This window comes from Notechis scutatus, chromosome 1, assembly GCF_049901735.1.
Source record: "Notechis scutatus isolate UNSWTSFEM ecotype Mainland chromosome 1, rNotScu1.2, whole genome shotgun sequence".
Taxonomy (NCBI): Eukaryota; Metazoa; Chordata; class Lepidosauria; order Squamata; family Elapidae; genus Notechis; species Notechis scutatus.
In genome coordinates, this window is record NC_142009.1 from 306,242,267 (window position 1) to 306,255,446 (window position 13,180).

The window sequence follows — 13,180 nt, forward strand, 5'->3', positions numbered from 1 at the left end:
TGTTTTGACTCTCATGGCTTATTATAGTGAGGCCGTGTGCCAGTTCCCATTATCAAGCAGGAGAACATGACAGTGGGGGGTAGAAACAAACCAAAAAAGAAAAAGAAAGAGAAGAAAAAAAGAAACCCAATCAAGCAGGCACAGAACAATAACGTACAAGATCTTAGCTAAGGGAGCAATTATTTTTTGCCCTCGATGCACACTTCAAAGCAAACCAAGCATTCTGCTTATAAGAGATGAGGAGGGGTGGGATGTCACCCAAAAAGGTGGAAGAATACATTTTGTCAGAGCTACTAAAAAGCTACATTAGTTCAATAAGGGAATATAGATTTAGGTTACAGTATAACCTAAATCTATAGGTTATTGCTCTGTGAAAATAATAATAAATGGTACCTGAACAAAGAATCCAGATCACCTGAAGTGTTAATACCACTCTATAATGCCTTGGTAAGACCACACTTGAAATAGTGGATCCAGTTTTGGTCACCACAATGTAAAAAAGATGTGCAGACTCTGGAAAGAGTGCAGAGAAGAGCAACAAAGATGATTAGGGGACTAAAGGCTAAAACATATGAAGAATGGTTTTATTTATTTATTTATTTATTTATTTGATTTGCCAATTGTTTACAAGATAATAAGTATAAGTGTATACATAGTTGTGAATACATGAAATGGGTACATGTAAGAAAAATAAAAGAATAAGAGAAACAATAGGACAGGGACGGTAGGCACGTTGGTGCGCTTATGCACGCCCCCTACAGACCTCTTAGGAAAGGGGTGAGGTCAATAGTAGACAGTCTAAGGTTAAAGTTTTTGGGGTTTGGGGAAGAGACTACAGAGTTGGGTAGAGTATTCCAGACATTGACCACTCTATTGCTGAAGTCGTATTTCCTGCAATCAAGTTTGGTGCGGTTTACTTTGAGTTTGTATCTATCGTGTGCTCTTGTGTTGTTATGGTTGAAGCTGAAGTATTCATTGACAGGTAGGACATTGCAATGTATGATTTTATATACCATGTTTAAGTCAGACCGAAGGCGGCGTAATTCAAGGTTTTCTAGTTCTAGAATTTCAAGTCTGGTGGCATAAGGTATTCTACAACGAGTAGAAGAGTGGAGAACTCTTCTTGTGAAATATTTCTGGACTTTCTCAATTGTGTTAATATCAGATACGTAATGAGGGTTCCAGACTGATGAACTGTATTCGAGTATTGGTCTAGCAAATGTTTTGTATGCTCTGGTTAGTAGTGTGATATTACCAGAGAAAAAGCTACGTAGGATTAGGTTAACAACTCTTAATGCCTTTTTGGCTATGTAGTTGCAGTGGGCTCTAGCACTTAGATCATTAGAGGTGAGTATTCCAAGGTCCTTTACAGAGCTTGGGTCATCAACAAGATCTTGGCTATTCAGCTTGTATTTTATTTTCTGATTTTTTTTGCCAATATGTAGGACAGAGCATTTATTTGTTGAGATTTGAAGTTGCCATTTGTTTGACCATTCAGATACATAGTCAAGATCTTTTTGTAGGGTAGCAGTATTGTCTGTGGTATTGAACAGCTTTACATCATCAGCGAAGAGAACGCAATTGCTCTTAATATGATCACAGAGGTCGTTTATGTAGAGTATGAAGAGAGTTGGTCCTAGATCACTGCCCTGGAGGACACCACTATTGACAGGTACTGGATTTGATAGGACGCTCCCGATTTTGACCATTTGTTGTCTGTTTGACAGGAATGCTTCTATCCAGTTATTCAGTTGTCCAGAGATACCATAGGATTTTATTTTTAGGAGTAGTTTGTCGTGTACCACTGAATCAAAGGCTTTACAGAAGTCTATGTAGATTGCGTCTATTGCTTTGCCTTGGTCAAGTTGTGTCGTCCATATGTTTTTGCAGTGTAAGAGTTGCAGATTACAGGATAGTTTTTTTCTGAAACCAAATTGTTTATTGGAGAGTAGGTTGTTTGTCTCTAAGTGGAGGATGATGGATTGGTTAATAATTGATTCCATGACTTTACAGGTGACGCAGCATAAGAAGATTGGCCTGTAATTTTCAACTAGGCTTGGGTCTCCCTTTTTGAAGATGGGGATGACTGTGGCTTGTGACCATAGGTTAGGCAAGGAGCTGGTTCTGAAAGATTTTTCAAAGATTATGCTTAGAGGTTTGGCTATGGCAGTGGATAGCTTTCTTAAGAAGTAGGCACATATTCCATCCGGTCCAATAGATAGAGATGGTTTTAGATTGCGTAGTGCAGGTAGGTTGCAGGAGTGCTATGTCTAGTTTAATAAAAAGGAGTAGGAGTGATATGATTCAGTTGTCTTTTGAGAAATTTCAAGGTAGATTTTCAGAGTATTACTGTATGCATGTGTGTGGAGATTTATGTAAATGTATATTGTAATCTTGCACCCTTAGTTTAAAATATCATTGAACTGAATGGAACTTACTTCTAAAATGGGTATATACAGGATCAGACTATTATTCATACTATGACTAAGATTTATTTAACAGAATAACAGAGTTGGAAGGGACCTTGGAGGTCTTCTAGTCCAGTGGTCCCCAACCTTTTTGTACCAGGGACTGGTTTCAAGCAGAAAATTTTTGCAAGGACCGGGGGAGCGCGGGGGAGAAGGGAGAAGAGAAGGAGGCTTCGCTCTCTCGCTGCTCCACCATCCAAGGAAGAAACTGCTTCAAAGAAGCGGGGGGCTTTTCCTGTCGCCGCAGCTATTCCGAGCGCCCGTTTCACCCCCACCCCGCCCTGCGTGGCGCTTCAATCCACAGTGTCCCGTTCTGCCTGCCTGCCTGCCTGCCTTAGTTTCTGGTTGTTTGGGAGCAGCTTCGGCTGAGAATAATAACTATTCGCCTCTTTTACTCAGCGAAGCTGTTCCGATTCAACCATTAACGAAGGCAGGCAGGCAGGCAGAGCGGGCAGTGGACGGGGTGGGGAGAAACGGGCGCTTCGGGAAGCTGCGGTGACAGGAAAAGCCCCCGGCTTCTTTAAAGCAGTTTCTTACTGTGCTGGTGGAGGAGCGAGAGAGCGACTGAGAGAGCTGAGCCAGAGAGCAGGACAGGCTTCGGTTGCTTCCTCCCTCCTCTTCTTTCATTTGTGTCCTTGATCCCGATCCCAGCAGCATTCACCGAAGGTGAAGAAAGCCGCCATTTTTTTTAAAAAAATTCTTTGCGGCCCGGCAGAGAGTGCTCCGCGCCCGGTACCAGTCCCGCCCGGTGGTTGAGGACCCCTGTTCTAGTCCAACCCCATGCTCAAGTAGGAAACCCTATACCATTTCAGACAAATAGTTGTATACTCTCGTCTTAAAAACCTCCAGTTTGGAGCACCCACAGCTTCTGGAGGCAAGTTGATTAAGGGTTCTAATTGTCAGGAAATTTCTCCTTAGTTCTCAGTTGGTTCTGTCCTTGATCAGCTTACCAAGGCATTGCAAAATAGTATTAACATTTCATGTGATCTTGATTCTATCCCTCTGTTAGTGCAGCCTAGGACTGTATTGGCTTTCATGGTGGCTGCAGCACACTGCTGGTTCATATTTTGAAGTGATTGTCCACTAGGACCTCAAGAGCTCTATCGCAGTTGCTACTGTTGAGCCAGGTTCTACTTATTCTATACTTGTGCATTTGGTTTTCCTTACCTAAATGTAAAATGTTACTTTTCTCTATACTGAACTTCATTTTGTTAGATAGGGCCAGTGTTCAAATCTATCAAGATCCTTCTGTATCTTGAACCAATCTTCTACAGCAGGGTTGTCAAACTCACATCGTCAAAGAGTCATCACGTGGTATATCAGGACTTTCCCCCCCTTTGCTAAACTGGGTGGAGGTGTGGCCAGCACGTGACGCATCTGGCCCAGGAGCCACAAGTTTGACAGCCTTGTTCTAGATCTTGATGTCTGAAAATTTGATGAGTTCCCCTTCTATCCCCTCGTTTAAGTCAACGATGAAGATATTGAAGAGTATTGGTCTTAAAACAGAGCCTTGGGGTATCCCACTGCATACTCTCCTTCATGTAGATGCAATTCCATTAAGTGCAGTTGGCCAGTCAGTTACAAATCCATCTGGGATGATTACAAAATTACAAAAAAAGATGTTAAGACTAGAAAAAGTGCAAAGAAGAGCAACTAAAATAATTAAGAGTCTGGAAACAAAAACGTATGAAAAACAATTGCAGGAATTGGGTATGGCCAGTCAAAAGAAAAAGAAGGACTGGGGGGAGATGATAGCAGTATTCAAGTATTTGAGGGGCTGCCACAAAGAAGCAGGTGGTCAACTTATTTTCCAAAGCACCAGAAGACAAGACAAGAAACAATGGATGGAAACTAATCAAGAAGAGAAGCAACCTGGAATCTAGAAGAAAATTCCTAACAGTGAGGACAATTAACCAATGGAAGAGCTTGCTCTCAGAAATTGTGGATGCTTCATCACTGGAGGTTTTAAAGAAAAGATTGGACGGCCACCTGTCTGAAGTGGTACAGGGTCTCCTGCTTCAGCAGGGGGTTGGACTGGAAGACCTCCAAGGTCCCTTTTGTTTCTATTCTGATTGAAAAGAGATACTGTCTAACCAGTGGTGGGATTCAAATATTTTTACCACCGGTTCAGTGGGCGTGGCTTGGTGGGCATGCTTTATGCAAGTGCACACACTTTGCACGTGCCTGCGCACCAAACACGCACTTTGTGCAGGCGCAGAGGCATTTGCACAGGTGCAGAGGCGTTTGCTCAGGTGCAGAGGCATTCTAACTCCTGCAAGCCTGCACGATCCCAGTCGCTTCAGCAGCTGCCGCGCAACACTCTGCTGTGCCGCGCAAAGCAGCCGTGCTTCAAATTCAGAGGATAAAGGTGAGTATGGGAGCCTGGGTGGGCGGGTGGGCCCAACAGCAGAGCGGCTGAGAGAACTGGTTCGGTCTACGCTGCTCATTGCTGCTACCGGCTCAGCAGAACCGGTAGAATACCACCACTGTATCTAACCCACATTTTTCTATTTTATCAGTATTAGGTGTGGTCAACCTTATCCAAGTAAATTATATCCACAACATTTTGCTGGTCCGCTAATTTTGACACTTTGTCAAAGAACGCAATAAGATTTGTCTGGCATCATCTATTTTTGTCAAATCCATGTTGGCTTCTTGTTTATGACTTTGTTTGCCTCTAGATATTTGCAGATTTGTTGCTTGATAATTATCTTTTCCAGAATCTTTCCAGCTATTGATGTCAAGCTGATAGGTCTGTAGTTTCCTGGATCCATTTCCCCCCACCCCACTTTTTCCAATTTTCCAATTTCTCTGTATGGTTTTGTTTTGATCTTCTTACTAATCCTCAGCAATCAATAGTTTTAATATGCTTTAAATTCAAGTAGTGTACAAGATATGAAATAGCTGAGGTTGCTGTGAATTACCCTGTGGAGGATATGAAATAATGCAGACAACTATTGATGCTGGAAACTGAGGAGAGTAATTAATTGACAACTGCTGCTATTTCTATTTTTAAACTTCAGGGATGCATAGCATTAAACTAAATTCGCTTTGGCAGGAAACATCAAGCCAGTTCAGTTGTTCATATGCATCTGTGATGAGAAGGAATACAGATTGAATTGACCCAGGTATATGAACACAATCATTTTTTTACTTTTCATTTGGTAAATCAATATGCACTGGAATGTGGTGTGCATGATGAAGAATGTGATCAGGTTGTCTGAATTTGGCACTAAAACTCAGTCTAGTTCACATCTTTCACCTAGAAAGCTGATCTGTATTATGAGAATGTATCATCTTTACTGTATTGATGATGTCATTATCCTTATTATAAATTATCATCAAATGTATTATTGTCAGAGGTAGGGTATCAATTATGTGACTGCAGCCATCTTGACTTTCGTGATTTCCCCCTCCCCATGCTTTGGACCTGAAATTAAGTCTTTGATATGTGACAAGGAACATGTCATGCCCCTGTCAGAGTCTGAATCCGAGGAGGAAGCCGGACAGCTGACACGGACTGGGAGTGTGGCTCCATTGGCTGTGGAGGAGGCTGGGGAAGGGCAAAGTCCGGCTAGGCAGAGCAGGGGGTAGATAGAACAAGGGAGAGGGAGTTCAGAAGAAGAACGAGGCCCACCCCCTCTTCATCCTAGGGCACGCAGGGAGGAATGGAGAAGAGAGCTACATGGGTTGCGTGGCTTATGAGAGAGGAGAGGGCCCTGATTCCCTTCATTAGCCATAGCTGGGAAGACAGTTGATAAGAAAGGCAGGCTGCGTGTGGCAGGCTGCTGGGAGCAAAGTGATTTTATTCTGTGTTGTTGTGACTTATCTGTGTTCCTGGCGTCTTCCCAACCATGTGTGTTTTGTCGTGCCTTCAGGCCTGAGATTCTTGCTTCTGCCCTGCCAAACTTAATTACTTTATTTTGGTTTGTTTGGACTTTAAGTTACAGTTCGTGTTGCTCATGTTTTGGACTTAATTTTCTGCAGTCAAAGGCTGTTCCTGGGAGAGCCAGAAGGTAACCTGGACATTGGGGGCAAAGTTGGAGATAAAAAAAGGACTCTTATTGCTTATCTGACTGTGTTGTCTTTGTGCCACGCGTCGGGTCATCACAGAACATGTCAAAGATTATATTCACTGTGATCTGGATCTTCCCAAAGATTCTTTGGGAAACAAATATGGCTGATCCATCTGTAATTTATAATAGTATGAATGCTGATATCAAATGATATTATAATGTCCTAGTCTATATCTTGAACAGACAATCTTACTATGGAGACCCATAAACATGATACACTAGCTGTATTTTTTTAAATGATTACATCAGTAAAATAAGGATTTAAAATCATGTAATGTAAGGAAGCCCTTCAAAACATCTCAAATGGACCAAAGACCACTTGAGAAGAAAGAAGAAAGAAAACAAACCAAGCTAAATTTTAAAAAATCTGCAGAATTCTTGAAAGCTTGGCATTCAGACAAATCAAGCATCTATAGATACACATAAATAAACCATACTTACACGCAATTCAAGGGAGACAATAAATATGCTAAGAAGGAAATAAAAAGATTAGAACACATCTTTGCCAGCAACTAACACCCAGATAAGCAGGACTTATAAGAGGCAAGAATCAAAGAGAAAAATCATACCCTGACAAAATTGGCAGGGCAAGTTATGGTATCCAAACAGGGAACAAACTCCTGAATTCACTTGTACTGAAGCTGCTATCTAGTGGGTTAATGAAATGTTTTCAAATAAACAGCCAAGTTCAGAGATCACTCTGAGCTGGGCAGAGGAGGCTAATGTAAACTTGTGGGCAGAGTTTCTCTTCAAAGGGTTTGCCATTAAAAGCAAATAGCTATTAGCGGACAGGCAAAACTTATTCCTATACCTTAGTTTGTCTAGGTAAGAAGTTCTCAGCTTTTCCACAAAGCATTTTGCCTTCATTGGAACAAAATAGAAAGGAAGTCTGTTGGAATTTTTCTGTCCAAAGCTCAAATATATACAAAATTAACAATACTTTAAAAAACCCAAAGGGTATAACTGTGTACTATGTACTCTTGCATGTTAGAAGGATTTCAGTGAGAAACTCCTTTTTGAATCAATGAAGCCAAATTACTAGATATAAAAAAAGAGTTTAGTAAGGGAAAGCTGCTACCACAGAAAATTCAGAGTAGCCTAAATAAACTTGTTACAGAATGCCCTGCTTTTCAGAATCTGTTCAGATTGCATTACAGAGAGGATGGTTGGAGAAAGACCACCTGGATCAGAGGGTGTCAAACTCAAGGCCTGGGGGCCGGATCCAGCCTGTGAGGTGCTTAGATCTGGCCCGCGAGGCTGCCCTAGAAACAGCACTGGCCTGTGCTGCTCTGTGGCCCCTCCGAGCTCCATTTTCGCTGGCAGAGGGTGGCAGGAGGCCATTGCAGCTGAAAATGGAGCTCTGGAGCCTGTTTTAGTTGGCAGGGCCACCACAGACACCCCCAACACGAGTGACGTCAAGCTGGCTACATCCACTCTGCCCCCAAGGTCAAACACAACCCTGATGTGGCCCTCAATGAAATTGCATTTGACACTCCTGATCTAGATCAATTGCATGAATGAGAATGATCATCTAGGAAGGGCCTCACGTAGTCAATGTAACAAAGGTATGGGAGACTCCTATTCTGAACAGCTCACACAGATTCAGAAGAGAAGCCATATTTAATTAATTAAACTTTTTATGCGGCCCATCTCACCAAAGATGATGCTAGGTGGCTTGCAATCATTCAATAAAAATAGATATGAAACATTGACAATAAATAGAGATCTTAAATGTAAAATTCAGTTAATCTCCACAGTGCCACATCCCCACTGGGGCTCCAAAGCAAGTTGGCAGAGCCATGTCTTCATGCCCTTTCGAAAGGCCAAAAGAATGGACACAGATCTCACCTTAGCTTAGGGGGTACAATGTTCCAAAGAGCAGGGGCCATGGCAGAAAAGGCTCTTCTACAGCTGAAATTCCTTGACTGATGGGGTTTACAGCATGCTCCTTCTGCTGGCATGATGGTGGATCAGGCTACTCCCATTGGGACGAAACAGTTTCTCAGATAGCTTGGATCCAAGCCTTATGTGTCTGTTGCAACAAAACTAGTAAACAATTTCATAGTCTCATTATAACATATTGCAAGGAATTATGATGTGAAAGAAGAATGCTGCTACTCACTGTACATTAATTAAACATATAAGTATAGATAAATCTTTACATTCCTTCTGTCAAATTCATTAGCTACAGATGACCTGGAATATCACTACTTCTCATATTGGCTGGGGATGATAGGCTTTCACCCATTACTGTACATCTGAGGACAGTTGGAAAGTTAAGGCTGCTATGAATACAAAGGATGAGAGGAAAGCCATGACCTCTAATGTATGTTCAGATCTCAGTTGAGATGTGGCCTTGGTCTATTCACTATTCCTCAGCTCAGTCAATCTCAAAGTTACTGTGAGAAAAAAAGTGAAAAATATGAAAGACAAATCTTGAAATGGAGCATGATTTTGGGGAAAAAAAACCTATCAGGGAAGGAGCCCTTGAAAGACACTTTAAAAACAAACAGTAGTTATTAACACTTGATGAAAAGCTGCAAGCCAAACTTTTGAACCATCTCTTTTTTTCTCATGCAAAAGGAGTCTGTGTTTGCCAGTGCCTTTTTAAACTTCCACCCTTCCTTCCTGATTTTGAAGTGGGTGGACATCTTCATGTCAATCCTAGTTGTGAGTCTGCAAAATGAAACCTGTCACTCACATGGATGATTTCTGTCTAGAAGCCAAGAAAGCAAATGGAAAAACCCTCAAGGCAGGCTGTCTCAGCTAAATGAGGGTCTGATGAAAAGGGTGCAGAGCACCATCTGTCCTTTAGCAACAATGAACAAGTGGCCATCATTGGAAAACAGCCCATTAAATCTGCTTGCAAATGCTTCCTCCTTACTCCACCTTACTTGGCATCGAATCCATGGTGATTATCAGCTGGTCTAATAAGCAATAAAGCAGAACGTTTCAATTGTTTCTAAGTAAATTTAATTGTCAGAATTGTTGCTCAAAATAAATGCTAAGATCAAATTACTTGGTCCTTCCTATCATTAATTGGCATCCAAAGACAATGATTGACTAGAATTGTGCTTATGAATGAGGTGTCCATGCAGGGCTTTCAAATTATGTTATCTCTCTTCGGGAAATCTTTTACACATCAGCCCCTGAGCATGTACATGGCTACGCACCCTCAGAGTACCTCTGGGTACTTAAAAGGATTAAGACCATCACAATACAAGTGCAGTAATAAATATAAAATAAACACTGTATTGGGAACAATGCTAACAAACTATCTCTATCCATCCCTATATATTTATAGCATATTTACATGTCACGTTAGACCCAGAGGTGTTTTCAAGGTATGGTAAAAAGATCAAGATGGCAGCCCCACAAAAAGCACATAATAAAGCAAGTGGAGCTTGTATAGGCACTGTTGTGGCCACCATCTCAACTTTTTAAACCTGTAGACATCTTTACTATGGGGGGTGGGGTTTAATTCAAGACCAGCTAAATTTCACCCTCTTCCATAGGTCAGACCTTGCAAAATGTGACTTCTACACTTTATCAGAATACACTGCTCAACTGATGGGACCAAGAGTATGTCAATCTGGATTTGTAGTTTGTAGAATGACCAAAGAGAATTGGAGACAGACATTTCCTCAGATATCCAGATTTGCGTCAGATAGGTGACTTCCAGCTCCTTGAATTGCATGTAGATTCCATTAATAATCAGTACAGTTGTCACAGTAGTGGTTATGTGGGTATATTGAGGCATCCTCATAACTACTCATACTGCAGTATGTACCAGCTGTCATTTCTGAATGGTCTTCAAGGGCAGCTCCATGTGGAGCAAACTGCAATGATAAGTGGTTAAATGCTACAAATAAAGAGATCATGAGTTCTAGTCCTGTCTTAGGCACAAAGCCAGCTAGGTGACTTGGGGCCAGGTATTCTGTCTTAGCCCTAGGAAGAAGGCATGGCAAACTAGTTCCACAAATGTTGGCAAGAAAATTACAGGGATTTATCCCAGCCATTTCTAGGAATAATGACTGACTGACTTGAAGGTATCAATATCTTATTTTTTTCCAAACAAGCCAGGAGTCACTATAACGAGAAATAGGTTCAATTGGTGTATATGATAAATTTATCCAAAAGCTAGGTACAGCTGCCACCTGCTTTTCAAGCAAGACTCAGATGGACCCCTGAACTGTACACCAAATGTGTCTGGGGAAGCGCATGACAAAAGCAGCATTGTGGCATTGCAAGCTCTACTCTAGAGACATTATGTGATATCACAACAGCTACAAAAGCAGAGGACTTGAATCAAGATGGTGCAACACTTTTGTCAGTCTAATTTCCTTTGCCTCAAGTAAATGTCATTGCCTTTCACCTTAAAGTCCATCAATTTATGTCCTTGTGATAGAAGCTATACTCTCTTGTTAAATAAAAAAGAATGTTTGTTCATCAATCTGTACAATTACATTCAGGTTTATTCAGCCTTAGGCAGAACCATACTTATGATTTATACTCTAGATTAAATTTAAGTTGTTCATTGTGAGGTTAAATTTCATTTGGTTTCTATTTCAGAGCCACAAATTTTTATCTTTCACATTCAATCAAACTCTAATCTATTATTAATCTCAAATCAGATATAAATAAGTGTATATTCATTCTCACAATGATTTGAGCCATATAGTTAGATGGTGTGTTTAAGGTAACAATTTAACTTTCGTAATAGCAAAGCCTCATTTCTTGTATTTCCACTTGTATTGCAGAGTACACAAACTCTTTAAGATTATTTATTCTTTTCTGGCAACCCTATTAAGGTTCATACTCAAATATATTTAGTTGCCTTTTGGTTTTCTCTTCCTTCATCTTGCAGCATGTATATGTTCACAAGTATAACCCATATACTGTATTCACACACATAAGCATTACATTTTGGATTACCAACTGATATTTAACTTCTGCCATGAAATACCTTACAAATCCAGACTGCTCTCTTCACAAAGTGATTTGCAAATTGTAGCCAGTCTGAAAATATATTGATCCAAGAATTAAATATTGACCTTGACAAATTAACAATCAATTTTCATTATAGTAGTCAAGTTCTTTAAGGAAGAGATTTTCAAAGGCAAAAGGACAAAAAGAAGCTGAATCACAGACAAATTGGATAAAATCTATATCTTGATTGAAAAGCAAGATTAGCTGAAGCTATCCTCAAAGGAAGGATGCCAAATTTAGCTTTGACCGGATTGATGCCATAGGAACAGCTTCAGTTGGCAAACTCAGAATGTTTTATAACCATGAACTGAGGCAAATGTTAAATTTAGATTTCCAAGCCTGCATGCCTTAAAGCTGAGCTAAATTGCAATTTTGAAATTTTTTTAAAACTAGCATTTTATTAGAAAGAGCACTGTTTGTACATATTAGTATGCATTTAATACCTTTAGCTGTTATTATTCAATGTGAGAAACTGTCAACAGATTTTAAATCTTTATCAGAGACATCTATTAAGATTTGATTTATATGTCTTTGTTTAATCTCAGCTTTCTCCCAAGTGATGTGAAAAGTTGCTTATCAGTTGAAGGCCCTCTCGTTGGCAACATCCCAAGGATGAAATGGCTTCCACAAGAGAAGTCATAAATATCTGGACCTGTAACAGGCTGAATTCAGATTTAATCAAAACTGGAGTTGCCCAGCTGAAATCAATTGAGCTTCATTAGCTTGGAAGGCTTTTTACGTTACATGATCTTATTTGCTTAAATTCATACTATTTAAATGAAGATGGATATTTTTTTCAGATTTTGTTCTATTGTACTTTATTAATTTATTTGATTTTGTTAGTTTTTATTGTTATTTTCGTTTTAAATATGGTTTTACATTCTGTAAGCCGCCTCAAGTCGCCATGGGCGAATAGGCAGCAATGTAAACTCAATAAATAATTTTTTCTCCTGCCTTTATTACTTTTACAAATAATGAAGTAAACATATCCCAACATATCTCCTTCCCCTTATTTTCCTCACAATAACCCTGAGATTGGGTTGGACTGAGAGTGCGTGATTGGCCCAAAATCAAACAAAAATAATAGTAAACTAATGTACAGCTAAGAGCCTAGCAAACAAAGATGTGTCTCCCAAATTTCTTAAAGGCAGGTAGAGAGTGAGGCCATGTCTGAGGAGGTCCGATTTCATGCCACCAGATGAATGGGTGGCAGCCAAGGACAAAACCTTAAAGAGTGGTGGGGTTCATGCAAAGGAAGACGTTATGTCAGGAAGATTAACCAGAGTTATGTGGGTTTCATAACCTATTTTGTATCTCATTCAGAAGCCTTTGGGCAGCCAATACTTATTTAAAAACAGGTCCTTTCAGAATAGCCTTTTTAGGGTCTATATCAACCAAATCAGTGGCTGAATCTATGGTCTGAACACAGGGCAGCCTTTCCGTTGTTTTTTTTTAAAAAAAATTAAAGGTGGTTATCTTGTGAGGTTTCAGCATTGAAAAAAGAGCCTTAGGGCAAAAGGTTAGAAATGACTGGTTTAGAATTAATGGCCCTTGGCATTTATAGATCAGTTATAGATCAGCTACTAATTATGTCAAGATCTTATCTTGGTCATCTGAACAAATACTAATACCCCTCATATAATGAGT

The 13,180-nt window shown here is 40.2% G+C and overlaps 1 long non-coding RNA gene across 1 annotated transcript; it reads right to left on the minus strand.

The window, feature by feature from the left end:
• Window positions 1–414: 414 nt before the first annotated feature.
• Window positions 415–8,465, minus strand: LOC148133474 (uncharacterized). The gene is made up of 3 exons (XR_015746841.1): window positions 8,393–8,465; window positions 6,986–7,013; window positions 415–513 (listed from the first exon to the last, which is right to left on the minus strand). It is a non-coding gene; the product is annotated as an uncharacterized LOC148133474 (long non-coding RNA).
• Between the last annotated feature and the right edge of the window lie 4,715 nt (window positions 8,466–13,180).